This window comes from Alligator sinensis, unplaced genomic scaffold (assembly GCF_000455745.1).
Source record: "Alligator sinensis unplaced genomic scaffold, ASM45574v1 scaffold343_1, whole genome shotgun sequence".
NCBI classification, from domain to species: domain Eukaryota; kingdom Metazoa; phylum Chordata; order Crocodylia; family Alligatoridae; genus Alligator; species Alligator sinensis.
The window spans coordinates 1,324,668-1,343,337 of record NW_005841947.1 but is presented as its reverse complement, the minus strand read 5'-3'; the positions used below and the strand labels follow the sequence as shown (position 1 = coordinate 1,343,337).

General features: G+C 41.5%; 1 protein-coding gene across 37 annotated transcripts in view; it reads left to right on the top strand.

Annotated features, from left to right (window-relative positions):
• ZBTB20 (zinc finger and BTB domain containing 20) overlaps positions 1-18,670 on the top strand; it is a 621,054-nt gene that overhangs the window by 455,100 nt on the left and 147,284 nt on the right. For all 37 annotated transcript variants that reach the window (XR_003093196.1, XM_025199647.1, XM_025199650.1 and 34 more), the window contains one exon: positions 9,460-9,513. The gene's annotated coding sequence lies outside the window, so the exon portion shown is untranslated. The remainder of the gene's footprint in view (positions 1-9,459; positions 9,514-18,670) is intronic.

Here is an 18,670-nt window from a genome sequence, read left to right as displayed (position 1 = left end):
TTGAACACCATCAGATTCTCGTCTGCCCACTTGCTGAGCCTGTCCAGGTCAGCCTGGATAACCTGCCTGTCTTCTGGTGTGGATGCTTTGCCCCAAAGTTTGGTGTCATCGGCGAACTTGGCCAGTCCGCTTCTGACTCCAGTGTCCACATCATTAATGAAGATGTTGAACAGTATGGGTCCAAGGACAGAGCCTTGGGGGACCCCACTGGTCACAGGACACCACGATGAGTGACTTCCATCAATTACTAGCTTAGTTATGTCTTGAAGTAAAAGTGAAGTCAGGGAGAACTGGCATCCTCACTTTAAAAAGAAATTATATAAAATACATTGGAGTATCTTGGCTCTTGATTTAAAGTGCAATTCAAATGATACCATTTATAGAAATTATCAGAAGACACTAGATTTATTGGATCACCCCAGAGAGCCCCTAATATCCAGAAAGTAAGTAATAATTACCTATAGAAACCAATCATCCAATGACTTAACTCATTTGCCTGGGTCAATTCCTCACATCAGTAACTCTTTATACAAATCGTTGGATTTTTATAGTAATTACCCAATTATTAATATGAGAAAACAAGCCAAACTTCAGTAATTGCTTTTATTAATACCAGTATCTGTGATCACCAGTATAATATTTTTTCAACTTAACATTACAGTGATTCATGTTCAGTTTGCTTAATAATTCAGTATTATTTTAATTACACTTCCTATCTTATAGGATGTCACCTTAACTAAGGAACAAAAACAGAATAAACTGTTTCCTTAACCCCTGGTTCAGAAAGGTATCCCTTTTTAGGACAGTATTTGAGCTCTCACTTACAGTTGTTTAAGTGCTGTCATATACTGAAGTCTTAAAGTTGAACACAAATGTTACATTTGAACCCTCTTTTAGAAGTAGCCAGTATTGGACTTTGTTTTGAGTATCAGTTGACTTAGCGTCCTCCTGTGGCTTTTTTCTTACAGAATTCGCTCCAGGAATTGGTCATTGATTAGCAGCTATTACAAATTTTAATTAATACTGTTTTTTATCATCTTCATGTCAGCATACATGCCCCAGATACAGGTGCCAGCCTGGCTCATGAATAAACACTAACTTAACCCTTTAATATACTTTTTATAAAGTTTGTTTGCATCCACAAATGTGCCACAGCAACTGCTGGAGCAGTGACGTGATATTTCCTTCAGAGAGCTCTTCAGCTCTTTCTTTGAAGATGTTTTCCTCAAAGGTGCTTTGTATGGAGACATTTTCTTGATTGAAGATACTTCTTAGGCAGCTGGAGACTCCTGACAGATGTTAATTGGAGTTCAGTTTGCAGATATAAGTGTCCTTTTTTACTGCACCTGTTTTTTATTATTTTCTATCCAGACTGTTGTTAGGACTTCTTTGGGGTGTGGTTACCCAAGGAACATGTCAAAGTGACTCCCTTTTTCAAATATAAAAAGGGAGTCAATTAGTCATACACAATTAGATTTAAGTCTTTGATTTTGATTAGCCTGCTTTGTCTTATGAAAAAAACTGTATCAACCAGTCTTACTGGAAAGCACCATTTGTTCCAAAAATCTGTTTTCCCCATACTTTCCTTTTATACCTTCAAATGAAAGGTGCATAAAGCCTTTTATATATTAAAATTGTCTGTGTACTAATGTGTGTATGCATGCATGCACATGTGTATATTTAAACTGCATAGAATAAATGCCCCTTAGCCTTCCTGTGTACATTACATCATCTTAAAAGGATATCAAATTGCAGTATAGACTAACTTTTCTGGTTCTTAATTACCAAAAAAAATCTTCTACTGCAGTGCAGGTACAAAATTAAACCATATTTCAGAATGAAATAACTCTTATACTGATTAGAGAAATCACTAAGGTATAGTTAGCTCACTTGATGTACATTTAAAAAATGGGAGATTAGGAAAGTGTAACCTCTTTATCTTTAAGTAGAAGACAAAAAGAGAAAGGTATATATTTCCTCTCTTATCTTATAGGGCTAGTCTCTGCTGGAGATGTTTTACAAGCTTTGTCCTTGGATAATAAGTAACCTATGTATCACCCATAAATCAAAATGGTTCTTAAATCATTATCTCATGCCATCGTGCAGACATATGGAACCGCTAATTGGGTTGTCTTTTTTTTATAAAAACTGTTTATACCTCTGTAGCTCATAATGTATCTTTTCGGTTTCATTATTAAGTTTAATCGTGCTTATACAAATCACTGTGTATCAAAACAAATCTTTACTCTAAAAGGTATATAAATGCTGCTTGTAACTCTGAAGAAATAATTTCTATTACAACCTTCTGCCATGCCAGATATGGGAGTGCTTACGTGACTATGCCATTGCTCTTCAACGCTGACTTGCAGCATTCTCAGCCACCTTGCCTTGCTTCAACTTGAACAGCGAGTGCCAATTTTGAGACCGCCTTAAAGGTCTGTTTTGAATCTTGGCTTCCCTGGCAGCTAAGCCAACCAGACTGACTTTCATTTCCTTTCTTGTTTAATAACCCCAGTGCATCAGATCCTTCCATGAAAACTTTGTAAGAATGAAGGGGTTGCTGCTATTCACTATGAGAAGGGATTAGATTGGGGAGCTGAACTGCTGCAGGTAGGAACAAATAGAAGTAGAAGGGGTCTAATGGTAAGAAGAGAACCTGGCCAATCATTCCTTAAATGTTTGATCCTAAAATCAATGGCCAAATGCCATTGACTTCAAAGGGGGCAGGACTGGCCCCGTGAAGAGGAAAGAGTATGTGAAGGACCACTATTTGATTGCTCTCTCAGATTGTTTACATGCCACAGGCATCATTATAAGTCCCCAAGCAAATATCATTGCATATTTTGGCTGTTAAAATAGGTGGTCATTTAAGGCAGTATGACCAAAAAAGGCCTTTTTGATCAGATTTCCTTATATATTGCCAAAGTACTTTTCCTGGTGCTGGTCTCAACATTTAATGAAAAGCCTTTTTGCCAGTGCTCTCTCTCACAGATAGGAGGTTAAACTAATGTTTGAACCGTGTTCCTTTAGCCTTCCTGAAACAACCCCCTAATATTAGAGCAATTTCCACCTCTGGCCCCCTTTAGCAAGCAGATTGTAATGTGGGTTATTACACAGATGGGCAGGTCAGCACCTTGTGAGAAGCATGCTAGGTGGCAGCCGGCTGTCATGAGAGTTAAGGTAGAGGTGATAGGAAATCTCCCAGGGACCAAGATTTTGCTGGCCATTAACAGAGGTGACTTCAAGTGGCAAGTGGTAATTAGTACGGGTTTGGCTACCAGTTTTCCATCTGCTGCTGCCCACCGGCTTTTGAGCTGATGCCTTTGCTCTTGTGTTAGACATTTGCATGTGTTTTCCTGGATTCAGGATGAAAAGGACATTTAGGAAAAAGGGGTATAAATCAACAAAATAACAATGTGCCCTGCAGAAATATAAATCTATGTAGATTAATCCACGTTTCCCAAATTGCATGCTAGGTCATAATTCAATCAAGGGGTGGGGGTCTTGTGACGTTTATGAACGTTTATGGATAACATGAGAGCTCAGATTAAATGTCAACCCTGGTATTCAATTCAAGATCACGTATTATTGTTGTTCATTAATATATAAAAACAACAATTATATCCACTAAAATCCTCAATTTAATTTTGTGGTAATCTGTCTCTGCCCGTGTCAGACATGCAATGAACTTTCTCTCCCCCTCAGATTCACAGGGCTGCACTGAATTTCAGCTCACAAGGGTCTGGTGCTTTGCAGTTTTTCTACTGACATGAGCTTGGATCAGACTAGGCCCCATTTAGATAGAGAATGTAATAACATTAGGATTTCCCTAATGGATTGTTCTCCCATCCTCCATTGAGACTAACCTCTTTCAAAGACAGTCAGGGCAAAATGCTTCTAGCAGAAAAAAGCTTTCATTGGACTTCTGGTGCTTCAACACCTCTGAAAGATCTAGTCCTTCTTCCTTAAGTAGTCCCTTTAATTGTGAGTGGGTCTGTAAACAAGGGTGGGAAAATTTGGCCACAGTATGTCAGTGGCAGAACTAAATCTCATTCACAGATCCTAGTTGCTCTATTAAGCACCTAAGTACTATCCTGTTCCCTCCCTCCACCCCCTGGTTGTGAGTCCTGAAAAATTGTTAACATGTCTATTTCTATAACACAGAAAAAGAATCATTAAATCATAGGAAGGTAGGGCTGGAAGGGACCTCAGATGGTCATCTAGTCCCACACCCTGCTCAAGGCAGGATCATTTTGTATGTCTAACCTGCTTTTAAAAACTTCCAAGGAAGAGATTCCACAACCACTCTGGGCATCCTGTTCCATGCTTAATTGGAACCCTCATAGTGAGAAAGTGCTTCCTAATATCCAACCTGAGTTTCCTTTGCTTCAATTTAAGACCATTGCTCCTTGTATGGTCCCCTGTGGCTACAGATAATAGGTTGTCAGTATCCTCTTCATAACCACCCTTTAGGTACTTGAAGACTGTTATCAAATCCCCCCTCCGACTCCTCTCCTCACTAAATAATCCCACTTCTTCCAGTTTTTCCTTGTAAATTGTTTCCTAGACCTCTAATAATTTGTGTTACTCTCTGCTGGACTCTTTCTAATTTGTCCACATCTTTCTTGAAGCGTGGTGCCATAACTGGACCCGGTACTCCAGTGTCAAATGCAGTGGAAGAATCACTTCCCTTAACTTATAAATGACTTGCCTATTAATATAGCCCTGTAGCATTAGAATCTTAATCTTAAGCATAAAGGAGGGGCCCCTTGCCTTTTGCCTTAATGGATTTCCAGGGACTGAAGCTAACTCAAGTAATATGGCAGTTAGATGCCTTAGGAAATCCACTTAGGTGTCTGATAGGTAGAACAGGATTTGGCCCTAGCTATCCTGACAAACAGACGAGTATCTTATCCACTGGACAACACTCCCTTTAAACAAATATCTAGACCTCCTCCATTGCAGTCCCAAGATCACTGCTGAGAAATAATACCTAGCTATCCAATCGTGCTTTACCTGAAGAAATATGTCCTGTGGTCGCTTTTTGAAGCATGCCCAGGGATGCTTTCAGGGTCTCAGTCTCAAGTGTCCTCAGCAAAACAGTGCTGGGCACATCCTGATACCATCTTAACCATAGTCACATGCCATTTTTCCAGTTTGCAGTGTGTACAGAGTAGGAACAAAGTGGTGGGGCTTACCCCTTTTCAGTGGTCTTAGAGGAAGTATAGACGTACCATAAATAGTAACCATGGAAGCATTGGAGTATTGAGTCAAATCCAGGAGTCAACATCAGGGTTTGCCTTTTGGAGGCCTTGTACCAAAGGTTCAGTTTGGTGCTCCTATTCTTGACCAGATGGCCATGCTAAAATATAACCATAATGCAACAGGGGCCCGTAGCCATACAGGTGCATGGTTTGCACTGTTGTTATGTGATTCCTGCCTGGGTTAGGAGTCAGTTCCACATCCCCTGCCCCCAGGCCCTGGTAGAAAATTCACATACACCTCTGAGGATGGGGATTCCTATAAGGTGGAATTCAGCTCAAAATAGTAATGATCTTTTCTTGGAAATTATCTAGTAAACTAAAAGTGGAAAAGATCAATTGGATCATCTTGCCCACACCTATCAAATGCAGTAATATTTGTGTTGAAAACAAATGCCATAAAAAGAGAAGGCTAAGAGTGGCATATGAGTCAGAGGATTATTCCACTTACAATATGGAGTACTAGAAAAATGGTCAATTTTCATAGATTTTATATATGTTATATAATAGCGTGTCTTGGAGAACTCTGCTGTATTAATGTAATGTAATTAGGTTAAGTGTGTCTCCAGTGACACACAGTGCCATATGATAAAAAGTTACACCCTACCATTTGAATGGTTCATATTCTGCTCTTAATCCGAGTGAAGTCAGGGACATTGTACCAGATGTAAGAGAACAGAATTTGTCCCCCCTCCCCTTCTCTCTAGCATACGTCTTCTGTACTTATCGTTACATGGAGTGAATCACAGTTTCCTCAGATACATCCTGTTTTTTAGATGCCACAAATGGAAAGCCTTATTTTTATACTTTGTCTTTTGGACAGAACTTAGAATCAAGTGCCTGATCCATTTATGATCATTAAAAAATGTATGGTGCTTTTGGCAGAGTGTTAGCTCTGCTCATTTGCCAAATTTCAAATTGAATAATTACATTGTGCCTGTCTAAAAGTTCCCTCCAGTTTTCCCTGGATATGATGGTATTCTTCCTCCACTGGATTCTTCTATAGCACTGCTGCGTACCAGCACTACTGAACAGCTGCTAAGTTTCATCTCAGAGCTGAGTGCATTTCAGTAGCCTCAATATGATTTTTCAAAACCTTTTCTAGGGCCCAGTTCTGCAAAGGTATAAATGCCTCTTGTCAAATGCTGAAAGCACCTTCCTCTCATATAAGTCAGGAGCATCTCAGAGGACTGGGACAATAGTCTGTAAAGGACTTCTGGCATCTTCAGGAATTAAAGTAATTGTTACAGGCAGTGCAGATAGCCAGGTATAGCTATAGCATTAACTAAGGCTGTCTGATGCTTCCCATTGTTATATCCAGTTTTCAGATGCTTATAAATTAGTCAAATTTTAACCATTTGGTGCCTGCTTCCAGTTCATTCCCCTTCTTCATCATGGAAAATTTCAGCCCAAACAGTTCTGAAAACCAAGCTCAGAAAAAAGAAAAAAACACATTGTTAAAGAAATTACCATGTTGAAAGATTCTAGCGATCATTTCACTGAAAAGTTCTAGGTTCTCTATGTTTTGCAGCAGGAGTTTGACATTTGAAAGTCATCCTGGTATTAGGGGGTTTGTATTTTATGCTTCCCCTGCCCACTCACTCCATCAGAAAACTAAATTTGACCAATTTGGGAAAATCTTAGTTTGCACATGCCCATTCAAGGCTTGTTAGACTTTGGCAGCTATGTTCCACAAAGATTCTGTGGACTATAAGCATGCTCCATCCAAGAGAGGGAGGGCCTGAACAGGTCACCCCTACAGCAACTGCCCTCAGCTTCTTGAGGATGTTGTGGTACTAAACATAGAAACCAGGGGCAGGGAGGCTGTCTCTTCTGTGCTCCCTCAATGACCTCACTCCCTCCAGCAAAGAGGAGGAAACTTCTCCAGACTGTAATGGAGAATGGTGAGAAGCTGCATCCCAAGGGCATAGCAAAGAGGGAAGCTGGGATAAAAGTGGGCAGGGGGGGATTAGGCAAAATTATACTAAGAGGTGTGGACCTGGCATCCTGGAACAAGTTGCAGGGGATGTGGGAGGGCTGAGATGTGGAACTGATGGAAAAGGACTGGGAAGGGGAGTCTTATAAGATGGAGGGTACTGGACAGGCTGGACCTATTGATTACATTTTTAAGGGTCCAGCAAACCATCCTAGTGAAGTGCTTGTCGCAGCCTGACCCAGTACCCCAAGTTCACTCTTGTGTTGCAAGTAGACTGAGCTGCTGGGTCTTGTTTACTTCCAAGTCATCTGGGTCGGGGAAGAGTCTAGTCTGTTTCTAGCTCTGGGGCAACGGGGCATGTTCTCAGCTCTTGCCTCTTGTCCAAGACCCTTCCCTTCGGAAGCGGTGTGCTACTATCCAGTTGCCACAGACTAAAACCAGTGTCTCACACCTCCCAACCAGTGTCTCACACCTGCCAACCCTCCAAGGCATGAACATACACACATATACTCTCACAACTTCCCCTAGACTGGAGGCCCTCTGGACTTTTCCTTTAAACCCTTAAGGGACAGCTTGGTTGCAAAGCAAGGAACACAAGCATAGCCAAAGAGTTGCTTACCCACAAACACTTTACTATTAAAGCTCTTGACAATTACAAGTCCTTAAAAGTAACAGAAGCCCTGAGATTCACATACCCCTAGCTGGTTTGTGAATCTGCGGTTCTTCAGCCTTTCTGTCTGCTGTCTGTCAAGTTCTTCTCACATGTGACAGTGGTTGGCATCTCTCACACATGCAGAGGAGAATCCTGCTAAATAAGGCCTCCTGTAGCTCTTTCTTGGGTAGCTGACCCTGCGGAAGTTGTCTACAGCTTGTTGGCTGGTCCATTGTTTTTCTGAATGTTTTGTTTCCTGGAATTCTCTGTGCCTATTCCTTTTCACTTTCTCAGTTACCTGCCTTTTTGGCCACATGCTCAAATATGTGTGTGCATACTTCCACACATTCATAGCCATTCTTATTCTAGTCTCCTAGGCCCACAATTTGCTACACACTTACCTTACTTCTCCATCTTCCCTCTTAATACCAGCCTTTCACCCCATTTTCATCCCTGCCATGCTTCTTATTCCTGAATATAGAGCTTGACATACATTCAGGAATACAGGAGTAAAGATCTCCTTGGAACAATGTTTCAGGACATGGCTCTGTAATAGTAGATCATCCAGTTCTGTAAAATCCTTTGTTGACTAATAATTGTTAAATAAACATTGCTACTTCTGCTGACAGCAGAAAGATCTCTTTCCAAAGACCTCTTCTTCCTTTACATGGCACCATTAATTTAAATTTAAAATTCATTTGACTTCTCTGCTCTGCAAACCTTCCATTTAAAGGAATGAGATGATGAGAAAATGGGTACGTTAATCTTCCAAACTACAGTTTCCATAAAGTAGTGCGCTACAGTAGGGACATGCCATCTATACAGTTACTCAGTAGTAGTTATTAGCATGCTTGGTAACCTTCTCAGGAGTACTTCTTTATTTCCTGTACCTCTGCTGTGAAAATGACTGGACATTACAGTGTCAAAATGATGCCCTTATACACAGTGTCTGTTGACAGCTAAAGCATTCAACTACTAGGAGGCTATAGTTTTTCCAGACGGTCTCCTTAGAAGCAGTGATCCCGCTTTCCCCTGAGTATATACATAACAAGTCAGTCCTAGAGCCCAAAGTTTCTGATCTTAAAGAAGGGACTTGCATGCCACAGTTTAGTGACAGACTTAGCAGCTCGAGAGCAAACTTCCTTCCCACCGAGTCCCCGTAGCATGCCTGGAACCTGAAAGAACTACAGCTGCATCCTAGACAGGAAGTCATGTTTCTCTGGCCAATTTAATCCCTAGCCTTTCTTCCGAGGACACTAACCAGGAGGCCGGTTAGTGCCGATTACAATGGTAGGTTTTGTAACAAGAACACCTTTCCACTGAGACTGCAACATATGTCACATAAGTAACTGAACAGCACCAAATGGTAACATCATTTAGTCTCTGCCAGCTTGGGTTGAATTCAAACTGACATCTTAGACAGGAAGGCTCCTTTTCCCATTTCCAGTTCCCTGAGATATCCAGTACCTTTGCTCAGGTAATTTGGGAGCTTGCAAGGTCCATAAAGTGAAAAGTCTTTTCTTTCCTACAGGAATCACCAGTGATATAATTTGGCTCGCTTATAGCTGCTTTATTTCTTCATGTTGTTTTTTCTCTTTACTCCTTTTCAGATCCTTGAGATCAATTTGCGGTCTTCTCCTGAAGGTACCTCTCCAGTCTGTCACGTAAGTACTAGGCATTTTAGACCGCTCCATGACATGATTCATGTATTTTATTTGGAGTTCATTCAAGGAGAGCTGGAGCCCCCCTGTGAAGTGTTTTATGGGTCCCTCTGGCTGTCACGCTCCCTTATAAGCATATATTAGTATTCTAACCCAGCTGTCTGCCCAAGCTTCTGGGCAGCATCAGTCTGTGGGTCTCAGAATAATCCAGTGCTGTGGTGTGATGGGAAGAATTGGAAACACCTGCAGAATGAACGTGTGTATTTCTGGATGAAGTTAGGGAGGCAGTGGATGGAACATTCCTGTCCGGTATGGGTACAGCCAGCCCTAGTGGGTAATATGCCTTTCAAGCTCTCATTCTGCACAAAACACAGTGCAGGGCTGCAGCAAGCATAGAAAACCTTTCCACTAGGTTTTTTGACCTGTACTTATTGGGCTGCAACCCCCTAATCTGAAACCCATACCACAGTAGGACTGGCAGCATTGTGTGAACCAGTACCATTTATATTAATACCAATGCATCCAACCTGGTGTTAACATTGTTCTCACTTAACTTTGGTATGTGTAATAATATGCTTACTGTTCATGGCCCCAACAGTGCTAGAGTTAAAAATCTATCACTGGTTTCCTTTGCAAACCCATGTTCTGCCTGGGTTTTTTCTTTCCTGTTTGATTCACTTCTGCTTGGCTGTTGGTATATAAGTTGTCAACTCAATGGTTTTTTTCCCTGAAAAAATACTGCTTTAATCCAGGGACTTGTTTCTTAACATCTAGATCAGACAGAAATGTAGAATTCTCATGCCTTTTTCTTCATTTTGCCAAGTTTCTAGTAAGTTGTTTTTTTTTTTAATTTAAAAAAGTTTACATTTTCCTCCTGTTTCATAACACACATTGATTGTGTAAAATCAATGGAGTCTCTAAAATAGTAAGAGTTTTTATTGCTGTATACAAGGAAGCTTAGGACTGCTGATGCATTGCAGTACTAATGGATCATTTGAGATGGGCTGGAACTAAAGCAAACATTTTCTAAAGTGTCCGCTAACATTTTGTGCCCCTCGGTTTTGGATGCCCAACTTTTGAGACCCCACGGAACTGATTTTCAGAAGTATTGAGACGATCCAGTTTCCACTGATTCCATCAAATCGCACCTGATGATGAGGTCCATAATGTCTTAAAGTGGAAATTCCAAGTTATTGGGCACCTGAAAATTAGGACCTAAAATTCCAGATCCAAACATCCCTAGTCTTGGGGTATTCTTCATGTTAGTCTAGGGCCTTGTCCATGCTTACATGTTCAACTGGCGGAGGTCCCAGCTGCTACGTCCAAGCTGGCAGAGCACAGGGATAGATGTGTGCTTCTGGTGTGCCACACAGCTCCACTACAGCAGCTGCACACCCAGAGCATGGCATGCACCCTGAGAAGCAGCCGCTGATGAAGGGGCCACTAAAGCTAACAGAAGATATGGGAGAATCAGGCATGTGTACAGGGCAGCAGAAGTCACTCTGCTCAGCATAGACAGTGTAACTCTGCTGTCAGAAAATCAGGAGAGGGGGGATTCTGCCACCCCAGAGGAGTTATGAAGTTAAAGACAGTCAAGGTTTTGCCAGTAGAACTTGAGTTCTTCCAGGAGAAATATTGTATGTAGATCAAGCCTTGTAAACCCACATCCAATACCTTGTTCAGTGGTAAAAGAAATGACTGTAAAAGAGCTTCCTGAAACATGCCACAAGAAGAGTAGTCCTTTTTTGATGTGATTGATTTGATATGATGTGATTACTGTCCAAGGTGGTGTGGCATTGCCAGCTCACATGCAGAGGTATTTGAGGCAATCCATCATGCTGACCGTATCCCCATATTTCTTTTCTTTTCCATTTTTCTTTTGTCATAAGATGTCCTAAACCTATAATGACTCCATTACTACAAACTGTACTACAAACTGGTAAGAGTCTACCATGCACAGGCCTAGCTCTCTTTCGTGTTAGTGCCCATGTCAGGCCTACGCAGCAAAGGGACTAGAGCCCCCCAGGGCAGGTAACATGGCTTACGTCTGATGTAACATTTATGTTCCTGAGAAAGGGAATTGATTAAAGTCCCTACCAGACCTTTGCCAGGATGTATTATGTATTTATCCAACAAGGGCAGTTCAGAGCAGCCACGGACCAATCCTATTATTCTCACCACAGAACTTTGCGGTATTGATACAAAATGTTAATGATGCTCAAGGGCTGGAAATGTGTGCATCTGTGTTAACCCTTTCTGCATCAACAGCTATGGTGGGGGCCGTATGCCATATGCATTTAGATTACCAGCCATTTTAACATTGTTCTGGTTCTGGGGTATGAAATAGCTATGTAGTATGCAGCAGCAAGGAGAGGCAGTTGGGCCAGGGGCAACAAACACTATATTAGATATTAGGCCTGTGCGAAGTGGCTAGTATTCGTTTTGGATTTGGCCGATTCAGGGGATGGTGATTCATTTCGGTGATTTGAATCACTGTCCCAGATTGATTCACCTGAATCTGATTTGGAGAGTCGGCTGCTGCTGAATCTCCGAATCACACAGGCACATCCCCTGCCTGCTCTGCCAGCCCTGCAGTGGCTGCCCCACTGGCCCTAGCTCCTGGCACTTTTTAAAAAAAAGCCCTGACTCAGCAGATGCGAGGGGCGGGGGTGTGCAATCCCTGCTGCTCCTCACTACCCCACGCTGCATGGAGGGCTCTTCACGAGTCCCCCAACCCCTCCTTGCTCCCCCAGCCCCACCATGGGTTCCCTGCCCATTCCAGCTCCAGCCCTTTAAGGGAAAAAAAAAAGCCTGAACTCACTGGTTCCTGGCCAGTGGAGGGCGATCATGGCTGCCCCCCTGCTGCCCCACACCATGTAGGGGGCTCTTCCGCTTAGGGCGGAGCCTCCTATGCATCATAGGGCAGTGGGGGGCAGCAGGGATTGCCTCCCCCCTCTGGCAGCACCTGGTGAGTGAGGGCTTTTTCTTAAAGCACTGGGATCTGGGGTGGGCAGGGCACCCATGGGAGGGCTGGGGGAGTGGGCGGGGGTTGGGGGAGCAGGCAGGGGATGAGGCCTAGCAGGGGTCCCCCCATGGTCTGCTTCCCCCTCCTCCAGCCTCCCCTCCCCTGCCCCCTACTTACCAGCATGGAGTCCAGGTCTAGCTCCCTGCTGCAGCCACTGGGGACTGCCCAAATCATCAAAACAGGCTACATAAGGGCCATTCAGTCTCCAGCTTTGGAAGTAGGGTGGAACCTGTAGGAATGCCCTTTCCCTCAAACTAGCGGGAGAATTACATCTTTTCTCTGCTCCATCTGCATCTCTAGAGTAGCTTATAGGAATCAAGTATATCTTGTGCCCTAAATACATTGTCACAAGTCACATGTTACAAGACCCTTCAAATCATATTTGCAGTACGAGTTTGCATTTGTCTTGAAATTATCACATGGAGACTGAAACCATCCACTTACTGAGAATGATAATTCGAACTTGTCTGTTTAGCTTTTGAGCCTCTCCACTGAGTCTCTCAATGGTGGTGTCACATAGTATCTACAGTAGTGATGAGTTTATGGTGTGGTGGTGCCTGTCATCGTATTGGGGCTGTGAACACCAACACCCAGGAATTTCATTCAGACCCCTCTATCCTTGAGCTTCTGAATAGTCATCAGATGATAACTTTCAGTCACTGTCAACCAAAAATGGAATTAAATTAGTGACCTGGATGTGAGAATTGCCATAGCACATGACTTGTCTATTGGAATTTTCAGCCCATTTTCTCAAAAAACAAGTATAGGTAGGTTCTACTGAGCATTGCCTCTCTTAATTTCACCTAAGGTTCTCACAACAGTTAGATCCAGGATCTATTATATCCTGCATAGGAACTGACTTTTGGATCATTTTGGACCTGCTGCTTCTAATAAATCCATGTATTCCACATACATTCATGAAACCATGTCTGGTAGAATGATGATAATGTAAATGAAGCAGAGGGACATGCTATTAATCCCGTCACTGTTATGAGAATCATCATTCGGGTGGTCAGTGATTCATGTGTCAAAAGACAACTGGCACTGTTCCAGTCTGCCAGGTGCTAGTTTCTGAGCACCAATATTTATTGTACCAGACAATGGTAAGTAGTTGTCAGTATCTGTATGTATATTCCATACTACTGGAACTTGTCCATCAGTGAATTATCACATTCTTAGCACTCTAACATCACTGAGCACTGACTCAGAAGGAAGAGTGCCTCCTACAAAAATGCTACCTATATAGAACTATGGATTTAGTTCAAGGCTGTTTAGCTTGTGCTGGCAAAGACTATAGGGTAAAGAAAGTAGTCTGCTTAGACATCAAGGTGATCGATGCTGTATAGGTCCAATAAGGTACACACCTCAGGGTAGCACTTCTCATGGTATCTGCACCTCTTCTTTGCTCTAGGCATTTAAAACTAAATTAGACACTTCTGAGGCCACATTGATAGCATTTTCTAAGATGCCCTTAGACTGCACAGACTATGCTTCAAATATATGCATTGGGCAACATTGCTTGATTTACCTCTTAAGGGTAGAACTGACACCATTTTTTCCCCAGGTATTATGATAAACTGCAAATGTTCCCAGAAAAAAAGTTCTGTAGAAATGGCCACTGTAGCCTTTCATTTTATCTTTGGTCTCATCCAGCTCATATGCGCACTATTATATGTTTTGTGACAGAGGATAACTTTTAGCAAATACACAAAACAAGAGACAGGCCTAATGAGGTAGTAGCAGCAGCAGTCATAATACCAAGTCTGTGATTCACAGAAGTTTAGGGCTGGAAGGGACCTCATAAGATCATCAGGTCCAGCCCCCCTATGATGAAACATCATTTTTTGTTTTGGAGCTTTATGAGGAATTGTATATTTTAGGACTTTTTCCATTATTTCAGAAAAGAACAGGATTGTCAAGACCAAACTTTGCCATATATCACCTAATGAACATTTGCGTGACCAAAAGGCTATATCATAAATCTTGCATTTCCTGTATCATCCTGAAGTATCCCATTTTAATTAATAAGCCAAGGTACAAATTAGCCATATGAGCTACTTCATCCATGTCTGAAATTTAGCTGTATGCGAGTGAAATACTGTACATACTTAAAGGAAGTGGCAATACTACACAGTGTTTAGGATGGAAAATGAAGAGTGCTTTTCCCAGTTATGCATAGCTCTTGAAGGAAAAGAATGCTCAAAGGAAGTAACAATATGGGCAACGGCCCGTACTTGGCATCTGCAAATGGAAGAACTAGTGAGATGAGCTACAAATTAGACACAGAGGACAAATTCTATACTGGTGTGTATATAGAAATCAATTCATATAACTAAGGCAGCACTCTAGGATGAAGGGCCTTAAACACAAGAGGCATAACCTATATTGAATTCTGAAGCAAAAAGACGTAACCAACAACAGGGTCACATAAAAAAAATGATGCCATGAAAAAAATCAGATTCTTCTCTTGATTTTTGACCTGCTACAATGTAGTAAGAATAGATTCTGAAAAAGTAATCAGGAAACTAGAAGAAATCCACTACAAAAAAAGAAAAAAAAGAAAGAGAACCAATATGTTCTGCAGGGGTTGGGGCATCATTAGCTGAAGTGTGAATTTTCAAGTGGTTTAGCAAATGGTAATGGCAAAGTTGAACTAGGAACCTGCTGTGTGGGGATGAATAGTGATGGGCACCTTGTTATACGTGGCTTTATGGATTGTGATGACTGTTTTGGTGACCAGAGGCGTTCTCTAGATTCTAGAAATCCTCTGAGCTACAGAGACCCAAACTTGTACAGGGTGTCTTTACTCCGGGGTGGGGAGATGGGATGTTAATCAGAGTGGCACTGCTCCACATATTAGAAACATAAGGATACATGGAGTTATATAAGGAGCCATCCCATTGTGATCAGCTGAGGTACTTTGATTGTTTTCTCTTATCTAATTAACATGATATAACCTATTTGAAGGTGTTTGAGTTTGTGAGTTAAACAGGTCACTTCTGCAAAGTCTAGATGAATCTGGAAAATTAATGGGGAGAAGGAAGGGATTTAGGGAGGAAAGTAAAAAATGGAGATGGGGAAAGAGAAAGTCCAGTTGCCCAGTTTCTATTGTACATGAGGCTGGTGCATTCATTGCCAGATTCAAGTAGAAAAGGGGTCAGTGGCTGAATCACTGGAAGCACATCTTGAAACTTTCATCCACGTATAAAGTCAGCCAAGTTTGTTAGAGCCGATGGTAAAATGGTCTGACTGCAAGGTAGCTCTCTGCATTGTGATTTTGCTGTTGCAGTTCATTATCCAGCAGTCATGGTGTTCTTCTCTACCTGTATGTTCAGATATAAGTACATTGTTAACGCTGTTGACATTTTTGCAGACCAGCAAAACTGTGCTTGGTGTATCTAACTTTCATATTATATAGCTATCTCTGTATAATTTATACTGCAGAGACAAAGCTAAATGGAGGATGGATGCAAAGACAAGTAACACTAAATGCTGGCTACCATTGAAAAGCCCACTTTGCAAATATAGGCACCTTCAGAAAAGGGCTAACGCCTTTGTTTCAGTACCTACCCTGGCAATTGTGCGCAAATACCCAGGTAGAAACCTGCATGCCAGACTAAGCCTCTGGATTCCCTCTGGATACTCTTTATATAGGGCAACAGGTTTGCAAATGAGTTCCTAGGAGTCTTTCAGCAGTCTCCTTTTCCCCTGAACCCCTTTTGCTTAAAGAAAAATCCATCTGCCATGTGGCTGCCTATGTGCTATTAAACATATGTGCACAGCTGTATGCATGTCAGTGTTGATCTGTCTGCAAACCACACATCATGACAGCTGCTTTATTTTGTGGCTGGGAACGGGGAACTCTTAGAGATGAAAGGTCCCCAAGATGTAATGTTTTCTTCCTTGTCTCTTTCTTTTCACTTCCTTTTTCATCCAGCTTTTTTGTGTTTTTTCTTGCTGATGTTGTTGATGAAAAAGCTGGACAAAGCTTTTCATTCATTTGAGTGGGCACCAAACCATCTCTTTGAGCATAACCCAATGAGTATTATTTTTCGTGTGGCACCAACAGAAACATATAAGTCTGACTTTGACCTGTCTCAGCAGGGTGAGTCTTATCCTTTATGGTATCAGCCTCATCAATATACCATTTACTGTTTTTCAGGTTTTGATTTGTTAAACAGATGGTAAACAGCTTGATGTTTCGGAGACTGGAAAGCCTCCCATGTTAGAGTGGGCCAGCACCATGAAATTGGTGTCAGGGTCATGATTTCAAACACCATGCCATACAGGGGTGTTTATGTCTATGGTTCTGTTTGAACCAATGTATAAAGTTAGAATTTATCTGCAAAATTTGGATCTGAATTAGGATCAAATACCATCTCCTCCTCTCCCTTTACACACAAAAATCCTTGCGAGTGGTTGACTCTGAGGTTTTACTTTAAATCTACCTGTAGCTAAAATAGACTACAGTTAACATGTTTGGTTCAATATGCTCTTTAAACATGAACTGAAGGTTGCAGAAGGACAGTGGTGTTTATTTATAAACAACAGCGAAGAGTCATTTTTTTCACAAAGCGTTTTTAGTTTCTTCTCAGAAAAACACTACGGTATCTTCTTTCCTTTGTTGAGTGCAACCTTCTTGCCATAAACATCCTTGTGAAAAAGTATGTAATGTCTATTTAGCAGAGGATACTAAAGAATTAAACTTTGCCGCAGGACAAACAATGACACTTTTCTTCTACTGGTGCTGAGTGTAAAGCTTTACAATTTTTTGTCACAAAATTACTTGTATACTAAGACACTCCTCCTCTACAAGATTGTCGCCATACTGAATTTTCTCAACTTGTTGAAATTATACTGGCAGATAATTGCATTCAGACCTTGCAAATGAATATCACATTGATATATTGTGCTGTGACATTTGATATATTGTGCTATGACATTTGTCTTCACCTTACCCCCATGGCATGGTTATGTTTTCATTTTGACACAATGTCAGCATGCTATGTGCAGGCTGCTAATGCAGCATTGCAATGTAATTCTGATGCAGCTGAGTTTGCCCTGTTGAACAAACTCACACAACATTTGAGACTGTTGAGGCTGAAAGTACTGGTGGAAGCAGGGAACATTTTCAGAGACGAGGTAGAGCATTATCTTATCACAAGTTCTGCCCTTTCTGATAAAATATTTTTTCCCCTCTGCCTAACCCTCTTGAAGATCCAGTGCCCAGGCAGGAGAGTGGGGGCTTTGCTTCCCATTTCATAGCAGAATACGCTTCCTGTATTGGGAGTAATCGTGTTTTAAAAAAACAAAAATCAACTAGGAGCTGTTTTTTTTATCAAAATGTTTAATTCAACTACATGAGCAAACTACTGAGAGATGGAATGTTCCCTGTGCTTCCCACAGGAATTCTCCCTTACCAACTTACAGAGGATTGAAGTACAGCACATTTAACCCTTACAATAATGTGAAAGCATTACACCATACGAATACACCTGTTGGGTGTGTATTTCCTGAGGGCTGGACACTTACGTAGCAATTTGTAAAATCTGATTAAACTTTTTATGAGTTGCATGTAAGCTGCTACTTTTCTCTCCTTTATATTCCTCCCCCTTTGGGTCTGTTCTCACCTCAAAAAAGTAAACCAACTCACAGACAGATGTGATATGAAATTTTTCAGCAAAGCGGTATTATTTGTCAAAAAGCACAGATTCATCAAAATGCAAACTTTTAATGGAAACGTAAGTTTTGATGAAATATTCACCAGGAGGTGTTCTCAAGTCTGGATGGAATTTCTGCTCCAGACAAAAGAGACCCAGTACAGCTTGGTTTTTAGGACACAGCTGAATTAGCAGAACAGGAACTTGAATTCGAGTCTAAATCCCAGGTGAGTGCCCTAGCCACTGAGCTACTGGCTATTTTCACATATAAATACATAGGAGTAGAAGTGACATCCTGGGCCATTGTGTCCAATTGGGTGCTCTCACAGCCAGCTACATCTTATAATTCCTTTCATGCTTTCATGACTTTCTTAAGCTCCGTCCTAAAACTCTTTAGGATTTTTGCTCCCACTACTCCTCTGGTATGGCTGTTCCAGAACATTACTCCTGTAGTAAGTAAAAACCTTCTTCTGTC